This window comes from Myxocyprinus asiaticus, chromosome 11 (genome assembly GCF_019703515.2).
Source record: "Myxocyprinus asiaticus isolate MX2 ecotype Aquarium Trade chromosome 11, UBuf_Myxa_2, whole genome shotgun sequence".
NCBI lineage: Eukaryota > Metazoa > Chordata > Actinopteri > Cypriniformes > Catostomidae > Myxocyprinus > Myxocyprinus asiaticus.
Window position 1 is genome coordinate 42482081 of NC_059354.1, and position 21849 is coordinate 42503929.

At 41.6% G+C, this 21849-nt stretch overlaps 1 protein-coding gene across 13 annotated transcripts in view; it reads left to right on the plus strand.

The window, feature by feature from the left end:
* LOC127447921 (poly(rC)-binding protein 3) overlaps window positions 1-21849 on the plus strand; it is a 95867-nt gene that overhangs the window by 25684 nt on the left and 48334 nt on the right. For 11 of the 13 annotated variants that reach the window (XR_007898434.1, XR_007898435.1, XM_051710130.1 and 8 more), the window contains exons 2-5: window positions 8629-8681; window positions 8939-9024; window positions 9111-9220; window positions 9866-10006. The gene's annotated coding sequence lies outside the window, so the exon portion shown is untranslated. Of the gene's footprint in view, window positions 1-225; window positions 265-8628; window positions 8682-8938; window positions 9025-9110; window positions 9221-9865; window positions 10007-21849 lie in introns of all 13 variants that reach the window. The other 2 variants (XM_051710131.1, XM_051710132.1) reach the window with 2 other exon arrangements.

Below are 21849 nucleotides of genomic sequence, written 5' to 3' on the forward strand. Positions count from 1 at the left end.
CATTATGCAGCCATGTTACTAGCGCGGATCACCCAAAAACATAAAAATTATGTCATTTTTTACTCACCCTCATGTTGTTTCAAAACCATATGACTTTCTTCAGTGGAACACAAAAAGAGATGTTAGGCAGCATTACAGCCTCTGTCACCATTCACTTTCATTGCATCTTTTTTCCATACAATGAAAGTGGCCAACGTTCAGCCTAACATCTTTTGTTTTCCACAGAAGGAAGAACGCATCATAGGGGTTTGAAACAACATGAGGGTGAGTAAATGACGACATTTTTTTTTTCTCATTTAAGTATGCAGTTGCATACTATAATAGTAGGGGGCTAGCAATTGTTAGCTCTGTGAGCCATGTTTCTTAAGAAGATAAATTATCCTACCACCCCTGGAGTCGTGAGGTCGAATCCAGGGCTTGCTGAGTGACTCCAGCCAGGTCTCCTAAGCAACCAAAATTGGCCCGGTTGCTAGGGAGGGTACAGTGACATGGAGTAAACTCCTCGTGGTCGCAATAATATATGGTTCTCGCTCTCGGTGGGGCGCGTGGTGAGTTGTGCGTGAATGCCGAGGAGAATGGCGTGGGCCTCCACACACGCTACGTCTCCGGGGTAACACGCTCAACAAGCCACGTGAAAAGATGCATGGATTGACTGTCTCCGGTGTGGAGGCAACTGAGATTCGTCCTCCGCCACTCAGATTGAGGCGAGTCACTATGCCACCATGAGGACTTAGAGAGCATTGGGAATTGGGCATTCCAAACTGGGGAGAAAAGGGGAGAAAAAAAAGAAGAAGATAAATAATGTGTTTTATAGACCTTTTGAGCACCGTTTCCATCACAACTTCATCATGGTGATATGCTTTAATCTTGCTGATATGTGTTCCATCACGGCGGGACAGACCTTGACTAGAGGTCAGGTGATAATCCGTAAACGCCGGGACCCTGAGAAGAGAAAATGTCAGGACAAGAGAAAGTGAAGGAAGGAATATAAGCTTTTAGAAATTAATAAAGTGATTTGTGTGTCGAGCCCTTGCGCAGAATTTCAGTCTCCATCATTATACAATTTCATCTTGGGGACCCGCTGAATTAGCTCCAAGTCAAACATGAGATCAGATTGTAAGCGCCTTTAGAGGAACTGATTAACATCTGGTTTGCACAATCACTCAGTCTGATCACTCAAGAACGTAGTGTTTATCTGCATCAATCATAAATCAACCACATTTTGGACCAGCAGAGGACTGCAGGGTGTTTGAATTGAGGAAATACTAACAAGTCTTTCATCTAATAATAAATTACATATTTTTTAATTATAGAGTAGGTATCAGTTTAAATGTTCTATTTGTCTTTTATATTTTTTATTTATCAGAATGGTCATCAAACATGAAAATGTTTGACTATTACGCTGTATTGCAGAGTAGGTTCTTTATTTTGCCAGTAGAGGGCAATATTTCCTAAGTACCATAAACTGTTTTGGTTTAGACAGAGTTTTTGATGAAGCGTTCAGGGCACACATCTTATTGTTTACAGTACCTTCTCTGCCATGGCTTATCGTACCACTACTAGAACATATTATTAGGCCAAATGCTGTACAGCTTTTTGGTTATATATTAGATCATATGGTAATAAACACAACACCAATGATTTGTGAGGGGTTCTCTGTGAGTACCTTAAACCACGTCTTAAACCAATCCACAATGCACTTACTATTTAACAATTAAAAACGAAATAAATAAATAAAACATTTCTTGCCTGTGTAACGGGAGCCAGCTAGTACGTGATAGCTGTGCGGTATGTGTAAACCTCACTCCCCTGGCCTCAAGAGACTCACTAGCGACTAGTGATGGGGAGTCGACTCCAAAAGAGTCGATTCCTCGACTCTGACTCATCCTAGAATCTGAGTCGACTCTGTTACAGAAATCGATTATTTTGGTCAACACTGTAACTTTACGAACAGGCAGTAGCGGTTCTAGCTTGTATTGCGTCCTGGGCGAAACCCGCTTCAACACACCCCCAAAGTTGTTGACCGGGGTGGGGTCTGTGTGGGTGCCTCGTGCCGCCCCCCACAAGATGCCGCCCTGGCAACTGCCCATGTCGCCCCTGCCTAAATCTGCCACTGCGAACAGGATGTTATGATTGGCTCAAAATAATAAATTGACATTCTTTAAGAACCAATCACATCCTCTACAAACACCTGTTGGTTGGTGGGACACCACCTCATTCATCATGTACGTGATGAATGAGAAATAATGTGCCTGTGTGCAAAAGAGAGAGAGGGTGTGACAGATTCTAAAACTTTCGGAAGTTTGTGTAGTATTACATTAACACAAGGGACAGTGTTTGGAAAAGTGGATTCTCCCAATTTGTCTAGTTTGTGTATGACAATGAAATTATTTCTGACCCAGCCTGTTTCTTGTTATTTTCCCACTTAAAATTGGATATGAGCAGCAACTAGGGAATGACAATTACCAGTCATTTTAAGGTAAAGCTATGCAGTGTCTCTAATTATAATAGCAGGCGTTTATGTCTTCATGTCACACATTTTAAAAACTCTTAAGAGAAAATAAAAACTAAATTTAGTGTGCTATTAAAAACTGCAATCTTCACATGGCCATAACCAGAACATATGGCTGGAATAGGAAACACTATTATCTTACAGGTGAACGTCCTGGTTACTTGCGTAACCTCCGTTCCCTGATGGAGGGAACGAGACATTGTGTCGATGTAGTGACACTACGGGTCACTCTTGGGAGCCCGAAACACCTCTGGTCTTTGAAAAAAGGCCAATGAAAATTGGCGAGTGGTATTTGCATACCACTCCCCTGAAAATACAGATATAAAAGGAGCTGGTATGCAACCACTCATTCAGGTTTTGTGCTGAGGAGCCGAGACAAGGTCCCGGCCATTTCAGCGAGTAGTCCAGCGTTGTGGCAGGAGGGACACAATGTCTCATTCCCTCCATCAGGGAACGGAGGTTACACAAGTAAAAAGGACATTCCCTATCTGTCACTCACTCTACGTTGTGTCGATGTAGCGACACTAGTGGTCCCTATACGAAACGCCACAACTGCCTGAACTGTGTTACGTGAACTGGCGGTGTGTGATGAGCAGACCACTGTGTGCCTCGTAGCCAATGCACTAGGCTGACATGTATCCTCCCCCAACAATGTTATGAGTGTCGAACGGCCCTTCAGGGACAAGTCGACTGCCATAAAGATAGAGACAGGCTAGCCCAGTCGTGGCCTCTTATCCTCTCTTTTTTTTCTCTCCCCAAAAAAAGAGTGAAATTTGTTAACCGACTGGGGCCACCAGGTCTACGTCGGGAGGGGGTGTCACTCCCAAGGGGAAGAAACCGCAGAGACCACCACCCGGGGGGGTGGGGGGGGGGGTATTTTGAGTGGAAATATATCACATGGTCTGTCATGTGGAGAAGTCCCATGGTAGGTCCTACCCTATGGGGGAGGAGTTTCTACAAACATGGTGATGCAGTTTACCAACAGGGAAATGAATTAGCGGAAGATATACGTCGTATGGGGTTACCTATGGGGAACCAACACATGCGGAGCACCTACCCCAGTACAGGGCTTAGTTAGCACATGTACTGAGCCGGCAGAGAGTTTCTCTGCAAACTCATCTGCCACAGGGCTCGGAGGAAGTCATCCAGGGAACACAGTTTGTGAACACTACTGGGAGTCAACAGCGCACATCTTCAGCTCAGGGGAGGAGAAAGGCACTATGCACAAGCGATACACCCAGCCAGCTGTCCCGGACTTACCTGCTTGTGCCTGCCACTACACGGGGCAAAACCTCGCAAAGGTGTTGAGTGTTGCCCAGCCTGCTGCTCTGCAAATTTCTGTTAGAGAGGCGCCACTGGTCAAGGCCCAGGAGGCCGCCACACTCCTGGTAGAATGGGCTTGTAGCCCTGCCGGGGGCGGCACAGCCTGAGCGTGATATGCCATTGCTATGGTGTCAATGATCCAGTGGGCGATCCACCAAAGCAGACAAAGAGCTGCTCAGAGACTCTAAAGCTCTGTGTGCGATCCAAATAGATGCGTAAAGCACGCACCCGACACAGCAACGTCAGGGCTGGGTCTGCCTCCTCCTGGGGCAGCGCTTGCAGGTTCACCACCTGATCCCTAAAAGGGGTCGTGGGAACCTTGGGCACATAGCCTGGACGGGGTCTCGGGATCACATAAGAGTAGCCTGGACCGAACTCCAGGCACGTTTCGCTGACAGAGAATGCTTGCAGGTCTCCTACCCTCTTGATGGAAGTGAGCACAGTCAGGAGGGCAGTCTTCAAAGAGAGTGCCTTAAGCTCAGCTGACTGCAGGGGCTCAAAGGGGGCTCCCTGTAGACCCTGAAGAACTACAGAGAGGTCCCATGAGGGAATGAGGCGCGGTCAGGGATTCAACCACCTGGCGCCTCTCAGGAACCTGTTGATCAGGTCGTGATTCCCTAAGGACTTACCGTGCACTGTGTCGTGGTGTGCCGCTATAGCGGCTACATACACCTTCAAGGTGGAGGGGGACAGCCGCCTTTCCAACCTCTCCTGCAGGAAGGAAAGCACCAATCCGACTGTGCATCTCTGGGGGTCTTTGCGTCGGGAAGAACACCACTTAGTGAACAGACGACACTTGTAGAGGGGGCCCTAGCCTGAGTGATCATGTCTACCACCGCGGGTGTAGGCCACTTAAGTCTTCCACATCCCGTCCAGGGGCCAGACATGGAGATTCCAGAAGTCTGGTCGTGGATGCCAATTGGTGCCCCGTCCCTGAGAAAGAAGGTCCTTCCTCAGGGGAATTCGCCAGGGGGGGCTGTCGCGAGGAGCGTGAGATCCGAGAACCACGTCTGGGTGGGCCAGTAGGGTGCTACCAGGACGACCTGCTCCTCGTCCTCCCTGACCTTGCACAGGGTCTGTGCAAGTAGGCTCACTGGGGGAAATGCATATTTGCGTAGTCCAGGGGGCCAGCTGTGTGCCAGCGCGTCTACACCGAGAGGTGCCTCGGTCAGGGCGTACCAGAGCGGGCAGTGGGCAGATTCTTGGGAAGCGAACAGGTCTACCTGTGCCTGCCCGAATCAACTCCAAATCAGCTGGACCACCTGAGGGTGGAGTCTCTACTCTCCCCTGAGGGTAACTTGTCATGACAGTGCATCCGCTGCAGTGTTGAGGTCGCTCGGGATGTGAGTGGCTCACAAGGTCCACCAAGGTGGACATCGCCTGCCCGAGAGACTGCGCAGTGACCTTCGTCGCCTGGAGAGCGAGGCCGGTTGCCGAGCGCAGCTCCTGCATCAATCCCAGGGCGGAACCACACTCGTGCAGTTCCTTTAGCACCTTGGCTTGGTGGACTTGCAGGAGAGCCATGGCTCGGACGTAAACCTACAGGCCTTGGACGGGAGCTTTGGGCACCCACGCCAGGTGGTGGTGCTTTGCAGGCATAGGTGCACCGCGAGCGCCTTATCAAAGGGGGGATCGCCGAATAGCACTTGGCCGCCCCACCATTGAGGGTAGTGAGGGTGGGGGAGCTGAAAGATCGGGACCGGGCAGTAAAAGGTGCCTCCCATGACTTTGTCAGCTCCTCCTGCACTTCCGGGAAGAAAGGAACTGCGGCGGGGTGTGGCCGTGAGCGGTGCCGCGAGCCAAGGAACCAATCATCGAGCCACAAGGGTTCAGGGGAGAGCGGAGGGTTCCACTCTAGCCCGACGCTCGTGGCTGCCCAGGAAAGCATGTCCATCATCTCCGTGTCAGCCTGTGACTGGGCGACCGTACCCGAGGTGGGGAGCCCAGCTGAGGTTTCTGCATCCGACTGGATGAACCCGCTCTCCGATGCTGTGCTCGAGAGCTCATCACCTTCGCGGGCTCTGAACAAGAGGTCGAACTCGCTGTGAGATGAGCCGGCGGACTTATCCAGAAGCCCAATCGGGGCAGATGAGCATGCTGGGGAATGGGAGGTCCGTGGGGGGATACCCGGCGGAGGTAGTCCCGTTGGGGTCCACAAATCGCCCCCAGTGCTAGCCATGCTGGCCTCATACCCGTAGGTAGAAGGACCGGGGCGGGGAGCCACTGGAGTGGCTTGCTTTCTTACGAAGGCAAGCCGCGACCGCATTGTTGCCATGGACATGTTCTCGCAATGAGTACATGACCCATCCACGAACGCTGTCTCCGTGTGGGCAGTGCCCAGACACGAAAGACAGCGATCGTGACCGTCAGAAGGCGAGAGATAACGAGCACAACCAGGAATAACACACAAACGGAAAGGCATCTTTAAAAGACGCGTCTTTAAAAAGACGTTCCGTGTGTGCCGCTCTTTTAGAGAAATATACTCTTTTTTAGAATGTACTCTTTTATTTCTGCCGAAGCGCTCCAGGGGCGTTCTCTGCAGTGCACCAGTGCAGAGGGGGGAGAAGCCGCTGAAATGCTCCGTCAGATCCAGCAGAGGTGAATGAACAGCCGTGGGAATTCAGCTCAGTGAGCATCGACCGTTCGGCTCCGAAGAGAAAATCTGAATGAGTGGTTGCATACCAGCTCCTTTTATACCCGTATGTTCGGGGGAGTGGTATGCAAATACCACTCGCCAATTTTCATTGGCCTTTTTTCAAAGACCAGAGGTGTTTCGGGCTCCCAATATTGACCCCTAGTGTCACTACATCGACACAACTTCGAGTGAGTGAAAGATAGGGAACTAGTGATATTTTATCAAAGCAATAACCACACAAATATATCATAATTAAACTCACTGCTATTTAATCCGTTGTGGTCGAGACTGTTGAGTTTAAAAAGCTGCCGTTTTAAAATTTTTACGTTCCACAAAAAAGCGATTTCACGCACCATACTGTACGTTCCATTTAAAAACAACGGTACAATAATTGAAGTGAATCGGGCAAGAAAATTTGTGCGATTTGTTTTTCCATCAGCATGGAAGCCATCTAGACTAAAGTAAGCTTCTGCCATCCCACTAACGTTAGCGTTTGGATTTGGGTTGGAAAAACTGACCAGCTGTTACAGAAACATTTCAACTTTATCACGGAGCGGCAATCGGATGCAATAAGCAGTGGACTGAGTGAGCTATATACGAGTGAAAATGAAACTTTTATTTTTATAATTCTGTTGATTTTCCACTCATGCCTGACAAGCAATTTTGGGGGGTGAAAATATGGAAAGCACTGCCCACTAATGGCCATCCGTGGTGACAGCCCTGAATTTGGAAACTATCCTGATTGAAAATAAATGGAGTCGAAGAGTCGAGCAGGACCAGTTAAAGTGGTGCTGTGAGCCGGATGGGAGTGAGGTCTAGGGGGGTGAGCCAGCTGGTACGTGATAGCTCTGCAGTATGTGTAAACCTCACACCCCTGGCCTCAAGAGCCGCATTAGAGACTGACGCTAAAGGCTGTAGCCTTCAGCCTCCTCATTAACATGCCCGCCTCCCAGTCCAGCTGACGCCGGTTTGAATTCCACTCGGAGCGGGTCGAGCAGGACCAGTTACACCTGTCTCTTACTTTCTGCGTTAGCATCTATACTACTCCAGACACTTTGAGAACTTGGCAGTGTGTTTTTGCAGTGCACCCTCCCAGATGTGTATGACTTTCTTTCTTTTGCTGAACACAAACAAAGATTTTTAGAAGAATATCTCATAGGTCCATACAATGCAAGTAAATTAGTACCCAAATTTTAAAGTTCCAAAAGCAAATAAAGGCAGCATAAATGTAATCCAAACAACTCTAGTGGTTAAACCCATGTCTTCAGAAGCGATATGATAGGTGTGGGTGAGAAAAAGATAAATATTTAAGTCCTTTTTTACTATAAATTCTCCTCCCTGCCCAGTAGTTGGCGAAATGCATGATTACTGCAAATCGTCAAAAACACAAGAAGAACAATGTGAAAGTGAAAGCGGAGATTTATAGTATAAAAGGACTTAAATATTGATCTGTTTCTCACCCACACCTTTTATATCGCTTCTGAAGTCATTGATTTAACCACTGGAGTTGTATGGATTACTTTTATGCTTACTTTTTGTGCTTTTTGGAGCTTATTATTATTTATTTTTTTTGGTACCTATTCACTTGCATTGCATGGACCTACAGAGCTGCAATATTCTTCTAAAAATCTTTGCTTGTGTTCAGCAGTCATACACATCTGGGATGGCATGAGGTTGAGTAAATGATGAGAGAATTTTCATTTGTGGGTGAACTATTCCTTTAATTTAAACAGCAGCAACAGCATTATGAAAATAGGCAAAAAAAATTTTTATAAATGGATACAATTATTGTTACTAATAACTGGAATACACAAAATTCTACACAAAATTATTTCGCCAGGTAATATAGTAAATTTGCCCATTAATACAGAATGTGCAGTCATAAGTCACATTTCACATACGACTTAAAACTCGGTTCAGCCAATCAGAATTTAGGGTTGAAGCTAGACTCGTTTTCACAACAGATGTTGTACATTTGGCAAATAGTTAAACATTTCTGTGCCAAACAATGCCAGAGACCACATTCAACACATACTCATCTAAAACTGTTTCTGTACCTTGTTGAACAATACAAAAGAAAACCATTAGAGGGAGCTCTTTTCACAAAGAAAGAAGTTTATATGCCGTCACTGATAAATGTCTTGTTGTTCTTTTAAAGGAATTTCTCATTGTTTGAAGTAGAAGTTTGGACCTGACAGTGCAGTCACAAACGTAAGAAATAACCTTCATCAGATTACTATATATAAAAAAATTTAAAATAATTCTTTACCCTCATTTTATTCAGCTTGCCTTTACTCGCTACGCCCAATATCCAAATTCTCAACAAAATCTGCTTTGTATTGTACACATGTATTTTGAAAGGTGTTAAAAAACAACTTTTAGCAATATTATAATTATTCACATAATTATATTAATGATATTATAACAACACTTACTATTATTGCTATTTCCCTCTCTCTTTCTTGCAGAATCTTGATTTGGAAGAGCAGAAGAAAACCTATAAATATTTTAAGCATAAGCCTCTTTTACAGAGTATAAGTGACAAGTTGCTAAGGTAATGCATGAATTCTTTAATTTGAAATTAAATCTGTGAATTAATTCATTTCTTTTTAATGTTTTCCTAAATACCTGCCTCTTAAGGTGAGATACACTGGACAGACGGATTACTCCCAAGTCCTCTGGAAGTGCGCTAGCACGTGGTCACATGACCTGGAAGAGAAAACCCAAGAGACCTGTGGGATCCCTCTCTGGTTAGTGACTCAATTTTATGAATACCGGATACAGACTAGATAATATAAATATAACTTTCAGAGCTGTATTACTATAATATACAGTATACTGTATAATATTTCTTTCAAATATACTACACCACCACCCCCACCATCATCGTTCCAAATCTATAGGACTTTCATTCTTCTGTGGAACACAAAAAGAGATGTTAGACAGAATGGGACTGTAAGCCTCAGTCACCATTCACTTTCATTACATCAGTTTTTTTTTTTTTTTTCTCCATACAATGAAAGAGAATGGAAACCAAAGCTTTGTTCCATGGAAGAAACAAAGTCATAACAAGTTTGGAATGACATGAGGGTGAGTAAATGACAGCACAGTTTTAATTTTTGGGTGAACTAACACTTTAACGAGAAGCTGATGCTTTTGGCCTATCTCTGCGCAATGTTCCCAATGAAGGATTCAGTTAACCGTGAGGTTAGTAAATCAGCACACATATGGCTTGTGTGATTTCACCCGTGCTTTTGAGGCAAACCCCCTTTAACTACACAGAGACCCTGATGTGGCGAAGGTGCAAAGTATGGCAGCATCGCATGACTGGCAAACAGGGCTTAAACTGACATGACGACACAGTGTGTTGTTTTGATTTCCCCTTCTGCCTGCAGAATGGGCCAGTTATCAACCTGGAAAGAAGTCTAAAGGCTGATGAACTGATCCGCACAGCAACACAGCTGCGCTCTCTTCCCCTCTTTGTCTGTCCAATCTCTCCATTTATGTCCTGAGATCTGCAACTTTCTGCAACTCTGGTGAGTACGGTCTTTTTAGTGCCCTTTCCCTGTCTGTCTTTCTGTTACAACCCTTCTGATCCCTATAACCTTGCTAAACTGGTTATTTTGAGTTCCTCTTAGGCCTGTGGCCCATTTTTGAGCTGGAAAATGTCATTGTGGGAAATAGGAGGACCTTTTGCGTTGACAATCTATCAATGAATCGGTATCTCTTCAGCTGGGAGCTTTCGCTGAATGGTGTAGGCCATAAAGTGTGTGGGTTTATATACTGTATGTGCTCAAGTCATACAAAGGCTTTACTCTTAAATCTCATTAGGTAGTATTTTACAGGATCATAGGTGTGTTCCCAAAGTAAATGCTGCTTCAATGGGTAGGGTTAGGGTGCATATTTAAGATACCTTCTTTTGGCTGTATTCTATCACAGCATTGCATGTACAGTATCCTTCATAATATAATAATAATAATAAAAAATAAAAAAAACAATCCCATAGCAAATTGCGACAAGCTAAGTGAAAAAATCCATACAAGATCCATCCGAAATGAAAGACAATTATAAATACATAAATATAATTCAGTCAAATAATTTAATCTAATTGAAAATAGATAATGAGAATAGATTTTTCCCAATAGTTGTATGTATTTATATGCTTAGGAGAATATTGAGTTTTTAGCCTAGCACTGTTTGTATGATGCACTTGTACAGGGTTGCTGCCTATGTACAAGTGTTCCAAATAATTCACTTTTTGGTGTTTTTACATAATGTTGAAATGACTGTAATTGCGAGATATAAACTAATGCAACGTGATCTCATGAGAATTCGTATGAATTCTTACGTACCGTTTAATTCTAGCAAACGTACATTCTCTTACATTTTAGTAGACACCGAAACGTACAATACTGACGTATTGACAGCATCTAAACGTCATCATTTTACGTATTAACACCTATAGAAATGTACAAATGTTTACGTGTACTGTTTGAATTGATTAATGTTGAATAATTCATAAAACTAATCAATTAATTCAGAATCAATGAGATTAGTTAAATGCCATCACATTTAACACAGTTGACATTATAATATGACACTTTAACGGTTTCATTCAGTTCTGTGATTTCTGCTGCCCTATACACGTTTTAAAGCATTATATCACTTTAACCAAGACTAAACTTTAAAATGTTAAAATGAATAAAAACTCTGTAAACATTTAAGCATTTATTAAGCATCTAATTTAATTTTTGTTTGCCATGAGAAACAAAAAGAGTTTTCAGAATATGCCAAAAAACAAAATAAACCACAAAAAGCACCATAAAACAATAATATAATTAACCCATAAATTTGTTAGCTGTAATAGAAATCTTCAGACTGCTTTCTGTGTAGAACAGACCCAAATTCAAGTCTTTTATTCAGCGATCTCCGTCTCCACCGTTGCACCCACCGTAACCATCAACACACGTTGGTTTCGTTTTCAAAATTTAAAAATTGCCACCTCAAAAAGCATTACAACCAGCGGTTTTACGGCAGTGATGTCAAATGCTCATTGACTCTTAAATGTCTCATGACCGTTTGCGACATGCCGTATTCTGTGATGTATATATTTGAATGAGATCTGAGGGTGCATCTCAATCAGTTCAGAAGTCAGGTCACTGATTAGTGAGTCGGACATTTTTAGGGCTGTCTCAGTCGCAAAGTCGTTCCAGGGCACGTTTGCACCCTAAAAAATCCCACAATGCACCGTTAAAACCAGGGAGCATGCTTGCTCTCTATGTTCCCTTGCCGGAATCGTTGTCATGTCTTCTGAAGTCTCTCAAGGCATTAGAAGACGAGCACAAGTGTAAATATATGATGTCAAAGCCTTATTTTCGCTTTAAAAGAGAAGTTGTTTGTCTGTCATCCACAATGAAAGGGAAACAATCTTTTAAATAATAGAGTTATTAAAAGAAGGTTTAAAATACAGTCCTTTATATTTTTAGTTCTTTATTTATGTAATTTATCTTTTATAATAACATTGTACGTTTGAATATGTTCAACGAAAATGAATGATAGTGTCATTTATACAGCGATGGTACTGATTAATAACAGCTGTGCTTGAATGCGCAAGCCCGTTGTCGTGTCACAGGTGACTGAGTCATAAGTGTCCCAATGTTCAGTGGATGAACACCCTTACCAGTGCCCGACTTCATGTTCACGATATACTGATTCACGACATAGGGAGCTAGGGAACTGATTGAGACACACCTTCTAGCAAGTCACTCCACTGTCGTCCATCTTTGGAACGCGCTCGGGAGGCTATTTCCAGTCATGCCAGTGCAGCTCCTATCTACATGAATGGAGAAAGACCAAAATCTCAAATACTGTTGGTCAAGATTATGATCAAAGAACATATTTTGGCTTGTATAGCTAATGTGCATGCGTGTTCTAGAGTTTATTGACAGGTGATGTCTGTATCCAAAAGGTGATTGGCTCTTTTAACTGTAAGGCAGGACTTCCTTTCTACATCCGTTGACCGTTGGGCGCTCAGAGCTTCTTGGTTGGGTGTTCCAATTTCTCCCATTCATTTCAAAAGAAGTGACCTATTTCTGCTAAATAATCTCTGATGAGATACAGTATGACAGCGCCGTTATGGAGTGTATCAGCAGAAGATTTACAGCGATTACTTATTTAAATTCTACTCTCCACCAAACACAATGCTATTGTATGCCATCAGGGAGCACATCGGATCGAAGCGCATCGCCCTTCGGACTACATTTGTACGGAATTTTGGCATTTTTATGAATAAATTATTGTGATAAAATGTATCTGCCTGTTATGTGTTTTATATGCTTAATAAATGGCAATGGTTAGGTTTAGGAGTAGGTGTGGGATTAGTGGCTGTAAAATATATATAAATTCTAAAGCTCTTAATATGTACAAATGTTTACATTTTAGATGCTTTCAAATGTCCATATTGTACGTTTTAGTGTATATCCAAGCGTACAAACGTGCATTTAAATGTTACAAATATTAACGTACAAATAGCTACGTATATTAATGAGATCAGGCTGACTAATAACATCTGTGGTCCCCAGACGTGAACAGTAGAATCTCAAAGTTGCCATCTCATAATTACAGTAATTCCGGAATGACATGATCACAGCATTAGACCACGTCCACACTAATATATTTTAGTTTGAAAACACATTCATTTCACTTGTTTATGCCTCTTTTCCACACAGCATTTTACCAAACATGGAGCATTTTGTAAACGCTCTCCAGTACCGCATGTTTTGGAAAACGATACATAGTACAATACTTCCATGCTTAGGAAACTGGGTTATGCTGAAAAGCAGTTTTATGTTGTGTTTTGTTTATTAAAAGTCTTTTTGATTGATAACCCGGTTCCCGCTTCCTCCTTTCCAATGAACAAGAGGGGTGTCTGCCACAGGGCCATTCACACAAAATGCATTTTTGCACCAGTCTGTGCTGTTTTGTTCATTGTTATTCTATGAAAACGTGTGCTACATGCTTGTCTTGCTGTCGTTTCAAATGTTAAAAATGTGTCTCGAGACATCTGCATTCTGTCCCATTTGTTGCGTTTCGTTTATCTTTTTTTACGCAAATGTCTGAATGGACCCTTAAAATACTGTTACATTGTATTAAACACTAGGTTTTGAAACTTGGCTACAAGTTGAAGCTCTGAGACTGATTTTTCAGATTGAACACTCTCCATATTAGTGTTTGAGCATATTTCTGGACTAGATAATCATTTGCTGCAGTGTGGGACAATATGACTGTGATAAATTTAGCTGGTTTTACGTGGGACTTTCTTGCTGACTGTGTTTCCTGTTTTAGTAGGGCCTAGTTGGCTCTGATTGAGTGGATGTGGTTGAAACTAGGCTAACTGTAGTAATAAATATTAATGGTGTTGGTATGCGTGTGTGTGTTATTTGCATTTGTCGCCATGGGTAGTTCCAGAGGTTTCCAGAACGCGTTCCTCCATGCACACGACATTGTGTCTTGGTTATTTCCTTTCCACCGACCTGTCTCAGACACCTTAGAGGGAACTCTTAAGGGAGGTTTTGTCCTTTGTCATTGCAAGTAGTTTTTGCCACATTGGCAGCTTTTGCTCAAGGGCGATCAGCACTGGGACTGTGGAATAGTGCATTAAAAATAACTCCCATGAAGCGGCGAGAGCTTGTGTCACACGTTGGTGGCGAAAGGCAAGGCTGATGTTTTGTCACAACTCGATGGACAGCTCCCCCAGACAGGCTACTCTTAGATGTTTAGAGATTATCTTGATTGTATGATAGACAAGCACTCAAATCAGATGAAAGCGGATGCATTTTATCAAGCACCTGCATCGCATTACCAGAGCTACTCCGATGTCCTGATCATCATTGTCTACTGTGTTGAATTATGTTAATAATATTTCTGTGCATTCATAATATGATACACAGATTTAAGGATGAATCTCATGAAAACCTGTCAGTGGTCACCCCAAAATCGAGGAGCCACCCCCCCCACCCCCCCCACCCCCCCCCCAGGAATTTTATTTTGGAAATGAAGGCTATTTTAAGACCATTGTGATTGTTTTTGTGTGTTGTGGCATTATTTTGATGACAATTAAAGGGATAGTTCATTCAAAAATAAAAATGCTGTCATCATTTTCTCACCCTCATGTTGTTCCAAGCCTGTATGACTTTCTTCTGTGGAACACAAAAGGAGATGTTAGGGAGTGTGTTAGTCTCAGTTACCATTCACTTTAATTGCATCTTTTTGTTTATACAATGAACTTGAATGGTGACTGAGATGTTAGTTGATGTACTGTACTAACATGTCCTTTTGTGTTCCACCAAAGAAAGGTACAGTATATATATGATTTTAAAAATATGTTATTATATCTATATCTATATCTATATCTATATCTATCTATCTATATATATATATCTATATATATCTATCTATCTATATCTATATCTATCTATATATATATATATATATATATATATATATATATATATATATATATATATATATATATATATATATATACTGGTGGCCAAAAGTTTGGAATAATGTACAGATTTTGCACTTAAAGAAAGAAACTGGTACTTATATTCACCAAAGTGTCATTCAACTGATCACAATGTATAGTCAGGACATTAATAACGTGAAAAATTACTATTACAATTTGAAAAAAAAAAATGTTCAGAACTTCTTAAACTACTTCAAAGTGTTCTCATCAAAAAATCCTCCACGTGCAGCAATGACAGCTTTGCAGATCCTTAGCATTCTCACTGTCAGTTTGTCCAGATACTCAGGTGACATTTCACCCCACGCTTCCTTTAACACTTGCCATAGATGTGGATGTCTTGTCGGGCACTTCTCACGCACCTTACAGTTTAGCTGATCCCACAAAAGCTCAATGGGGTTAAAATCCATAACACACTTTTCCAATTATCTGTTGTCCAATGTCTGTGTTTCTTTGCCCACTCTAACCTTTTCTTTTTGTATTTCTGTTTCAAAAGTGGCTTTTTCTTTGCAATTCTTCCCATAAGGCCTGCACCCCTGAGTCTTCTCTTTACTGTTGTACATGAAACTGGTGTTGAGCGGGTAGAATTCAATGAAACTGTCAGCTGAGGACATGTGAGGCATCTATTTCTAAAACTAGAGACTCTGATGTATTTATCCTCTTGTTTAGTTGTACATCTGGCCTTCCACATCTCTTTTGTCCTTGTTAGAGACAGTTGTCCTTCGTCTTTGAAGACTGTAGTGCACACCTTTGTATGAAATCTTACGTTTTTTGGCAATTTCAAGTATTGTATAGCCTTCATTCCTCAAAACAACGATTGACTGATGACTTTCTAGAGAAAGCTGTTTCTTTTTTGCCATTTTTGACCTAATATTTACCTTAAGACATGCCAGTCTATTGCATACTGTGGCAGCTCAAAAACAAACACAAAGATAATGTTAAGCTTCATTTAACAAACCAAATAGCTTTCAACTGTGTTTGATATAGTGGCAAGTGATTTTTCTAGTACCAAATTAGAAATTTAGCATGATTACTCAAGGATAAGGTGTTGGAGTGATGGCTGCTGGAAATGGGGCCTGTCTAGATTTGATCTAAAATGACTTTTTTCAAATAGTGATGGTGCTGTTTTTTACATCAGTAATATCCTGACTATACTTTGTGATCAGCTGAATGCCACTTTGGTGAATTAAAGTACCAATTTCCTTCCGAAACAGCTAAATCTGTTCATTATTCCAAACTTTTGGCCGCCAGTGTATATAAACTCAGCAAAAAAAAAATTAAAACTGAGGACACTAAAGAGACTTTTCTACTGACTCTGAAAAACACCAAAAGAAAGATTCCCAGGGTTCCTGCTCATCTGCAAGAACGTGACTTAGGCATGCTCGATGGAGGCATGAGGACTGCAGATGTGGCCAGGGCAATAAATTGCAATGTCCGTACTGTGAGACGCCTAAGACAGCGCTACAGGGAGACAGGAAGGACAGCTGATCGTCCTCGCAGTGGCAGACCACGTGTAACACCTGCACAGGATCGGTACATCCAAATACCACACCTGTGGGACAGGTACAGGAAGGCAACTGCCTGAGTGACACCAGGAATGCACAATCCCTCCATCAGTGCTCAGACTGTCCGCAATAGGCTGAGAGAGGCTCGACTGAGGGCTGTAGGCCTGTAGTAAGGCAGGTCCTTACCAGATATCACCAGCAACAACGTCGCCTATGGGCACAAACCCACCTTCGCTGGACAAGACAGGACTGGCAAAAAGTGCTCTTCACTCACGAGACGTGGTTTTGTCTCACCAGGGGTGATGGTCAGACTCGTGTTTATCGTCGAAGGAATGAGCGTTACACCGAGGCCTGTACTCTGGACTGGGATTGATTTGGAGGTGGAGGGTCCGTCATGGTCTGGGGCGGTGTGTTACTGCATCATCAGACTGAGCTTGTTGTCATTGCAGGCAATCTCAATGCTGTGCGTTACAGGGAAGACATCCTCCTCCCTTATGTGGTACCCTTCCTGCAGGCTCATCCTGACATGACCCTCCAGCATGACAATGCCACCAGCCTTACTGCTAGTTCTGTGTGTGATTTCCTGCAAGACAGGAATGTCAGAGTTCTGCCATGGCCAGCGAAGAGCCCGGATCTCAATCCCATTGAAATGTCCGGGAACTTGTAAGTGCCTTGGTGGAAGAGTGGGGTAACATCTCACAGCAAGAATTGGCAAATCTGGTGCAGTCCATGAGGAGGAGATGCACTGCAGTACTTAATGCAGCTGGTGGCCACACCAGATACTGACTGTTACTTTTGATTTTGACCACCCCTTTGTTCAGGGACACATTATTCCATTTCTGTTACTCACATGTCTGTGAAACATGTTCAGTTTATGTCTTAAGGCAGGTGCACACTGTACGATTTTGGCCACGATCCTGCGGTCTCAGACAAATTTCTGTCATCGCAGGGCAAAATTGGCAATCTTACAACGTTCAGTGTGACATGTTCATAGATGGCTGATTAATAGCCTTTGCGATGATCTTCAGCCTGCGACGAAGTACTGGCAGTGTCGGAAATTTAGCATCGCAGCCGTATAGTGTGACTGCTATTACGACGGCCAGATGAGATATTCCGTTACTCTCTCGCACCCTAATTCACTTGGAAAGAAACCTGCTCCGCGTTTGCACCACCATAGCAACATTTGTGCCCAGTTATCACTCTACTCAAGCTCTTTCAATTTTTTTTCTTCTTTTCATTTTATATAAAAAGTTTTAATAAATAAATAAGCAGAAAATATATGGAGAAAAGTGTAACACGTCAGCATTATTCTCTGAATTAAATAAATACAGAGCTTAGGCTTCAAAATAAATAAATGATTGCATTTTCTTAACATGTTTTTTTTTCTTTACATTTATCATGCATTTTCTTCACAACGCTATTTTAATTACTATTTTAATTGTACAAAATTTATTTAAACGTCTGTAAACTTCTTTAGTTAGGATTCACATCACACAAATAAATAAATAAATAAAATAGAAAGATTGAACAATATATACTAGTAAGTATTTATGGGACGTTTTAATCTAAATCAGCAAATACAGTTGGATAAAATTATAAAAATCTATGTCAGGCTTGTGCATAGGGAATTTGCAAGCGTGATATATTATCAGCCTTTATGAATTTTCGAAATTTTGCGTGGCCTATAGGTTACTAATCTAAAAGAGGAGAAAGAAGTACTATAACCCACCTTTTTTGTTTTCTCCAATGTGAACAGAGAAGTTTGTAATTTTTTTTCCCACAATTAATATTTGCTTGTGGTAGCTCATTATTACTCTAGGCTACCTCCCGCACTCATGTTCATTCTCAGCATCTGTGATTTTCTGTATTTGTGATCAGGCTGTCTTATTATAGGCCTATTTGACAAAATCCATCTTTCTTGTAAATGTTAGCCTATGCTCATGATGGAGTGGTATTGGAGCAATGGAAATGCTGATGCCCTGACTTTCAGAGAGAGAAAAGAAATGCTCCTCCGTGGTGGGCAAATTTTGCCGTTTCGCTTCTATTCCGCAACACTCTCGTAACGTGAGTCGCGTTCACTGATCGGGACGAATGGGACCACAGTCGGCTACGATGTATATCGCAGTCTGACACAATGTCACACAGTGTGCCATGGTGATATCAATGTGTTCATATCATACATTCTGACAAGCAACAATCGTAAAGGACTATTATAAATCGTACAGTGTGCACCCGCCTTTAGTTGTTGAATCTTTTTATGTTCATACAAATGTTTACACATGTTAAGTTTGCTGAAAATAAAAGCAGTTGAAAGTGAGAGGACGTTTCTTTTTTTGCTGAGTTTATATATACATATATGGGAGATAGACCCATAAAAATTTGAGGAACAAAAACTGATTTTGCTTCTCCTTTTTTATCTTTTGCATCTGAAAAGACTGACATGTCCGTAAAGTATATATTTGTTCCTCATACTGTGACAACAGTACTGCATGTTCTCCTGTCTCAAAGCCTCTCCTTTTTATATAAGATTTCTTTATGTGAAAGTCAAGGTTGATTGGGGAAATAACACATGAAATGACACAAAGACATAAAATTAAGATATGGTCCATGGAGGCAGGCTTGTGGGTTGTTAGCATGCTGGAGCACTTCCATCTCTTGGCTGCATGCTTTGCCTGCTCGGGCATTTTGGTTTAAATAATGCTCTTGTCATCTGGACGCGCATTAAAGACATGCCCATCTGTGACGGCGGGATGAGTGAATGCAGGGCACATGCAGATTACTCTTATTAACATCTCAGTGCCACCATTATCAGCTCAGCAGGGGCTGGAGTCCCCTGTTTGTCACAGTTAATGTATCCAGTGCAGTCAAAGTCTGACTTATGATGGACTATTTTACTCCTGTGTAAGGCCAACTCTGTCTGGTGCATGTGGTCTTAGCTCTAATTTGTTTTTCTTTAGTATTCATGTATTCATAGTGCACAGCTTGAGCACATTTGCTTGTGTTTGTACGTGAGAGCTTGGATGTGTGATTAGATTTTTTCCCCCTCCATTGCATACTTAGATTTCGTAACTCATTGAACTTCTCTTAATGTATGCGACACATGATGGCAATGACAATGCAGCTTATGTAAACATGACTACAAATGTATACGTTCAGATCGTTACATAATACAGTTGCATGTAGTGCTATAGTTCCATAATTAGTTTCTATATGTGTATTGTGAACTACAGTATATTTGGTCCATTGTATGATTTTAGACTCCTTTGGCACACTTTGTTCTACAGTTAATAAAGGAATAGTTGGTACAACAATGAAAATTATGTCATCATTTACCCTGGTGTTCCAAACCCATTTGACTTACTTTCTTATTTGGGACACAAAACGAGATGTCAGGCAGAGTGTTAGGGACATACATTCTCAGTCACCATTCAATTTAATTATATGGAAAAGTGATGCAATGAAAGTTTATGCTGATTGATACTGTCAGTCCCTAACATTCTGCCGAACATCTTCCATCGAAGAAAGAATGAAAGTCAAATGAAATATGAACAACATGTGTGCGAATAAATAATGACAGAATTTTCATTTTTGGGTAAACTATCACATTAAGTCTCACTTTGCAGCCGGTTTAAATCTAAAGCTTTTTATAATCAGCCCATAAATTGAAAGACATACAGCACCATTGCAAGGCATTAAAGGCACCATTGCAAGGCATTAAAACACATGTATAAGATCAACAAATATAAGATTTAGTGACAACGCAGCACTAGCCCAATTAGGCAAGTGACAAATGGCTGTCAAAGGGACGAAACTGTCTCGCACTAGACCCAGGCCATTGTTGAGCTCTGTGTCATTGTCAAATACCCTTATGCAATATTTACAGAATCTTGAAATTGCTTCTTGATAGGAATTTTGCTTTTCAGATTTGAGATCTGCAAAGCACCACCATGCAGTTTTGCAACATGCATTGCTTTTGGGTCTTGAGCTTATTGGATTTTAAAACTTGTTTGGAATTCTGAAAGCAAGGTCTTGGGGTGCATATTACAGAAAGATTGAAAATTCCACATGAGGATAGGCCTTGTATTATATTTCAGCTGACTGTTATAGTTCTTTCACATTTAATATAGGCTCCCATTACAATAATTTTTAAATGCACAGTGTCATCTATTTCAGAGTAGTGAGGTCAGTGGTCGCTGACTCTCAGTTATTGATAATTTCAACTAGTGGGGCCAGTTGTGCTATGAGAATAATAATGAAATGTCCTATGTATGTCCTAAGTACCGTTTTAAACACATTTAATCAGTTTTGAACAAGAATGCAATGTGTATACAATCTTGGCCCCAAAACATCTTCTGGAAATCCAGAGCGATTGCCATTGATTCAGGCTTGAGTAGAATGCACTTTTGTGTTTTGCCTAATTCACCTTGTTAATCACTCATGCTTTTCAAAAGCACATGGATTGTTTATTTGTGTTCAAGCTTGCTTTGCAATACTTTCCTCTGCCACTAATGATTCACTTTGATGCTGATGCAGTCTGACTGATTCTTAGGCAGGACACACACACACACACACACACACACACACACACACACACATACACACACACACACACAGTGTCTTTGAAAACAAAGGCAGGCAAATAATGAATGTGTTTGATTTGATTTTTCAGATCTATAAATTTTTAAAGCTTGTTTAAATAAGCATATTTTTGAATGCACACACACACATTCAGTTATTTCATAAATATGTATACACCCCCAACTATTGATTATTTTTCCAGCAGCTACATACTATTCACTTTTTCTCACTTTTTTTTTTTTTCATTCACTCTTGTGTCATGGATGAACCAGTATATGCACCATTCTTCCCTTTAACCTCCTAAAATACAAGGGCATATTTGAAACATATTTGCAACAGACATCCTCTTTTTCCACATATAGAGCCTGCAGAGCAATTAACTTGTTTCTCAAATCTTTGAGAATAAGTGCAGAGGGTGTTATTTAATCATTCTTGCCAGTTTGACAGAACGGGAGGATGATTTCTTACTCACAACTCCCCTGAGACAAAAGTCTAGACACTGATAGATGCATGTTGATTTACTTCGACTTGTTCTATAGGCCTTTTCAATGACATTACATACGATGTCAGGCTTTTTACGGTGCATGCAAGGCACTGTATTGATATTCCCTAACAGAGTTTTTTTTCTAGACCCCTAACCCAAAATATTATTATTATAAATATTAATATAATTTTTATATTAATTTATTATTTTTCCCCAGATAATTTCAACCTTAGATGTGCAATCTATTTCAGTTTTTTTTTTTTGTAAACGTAACATTTTTAAAGAAAC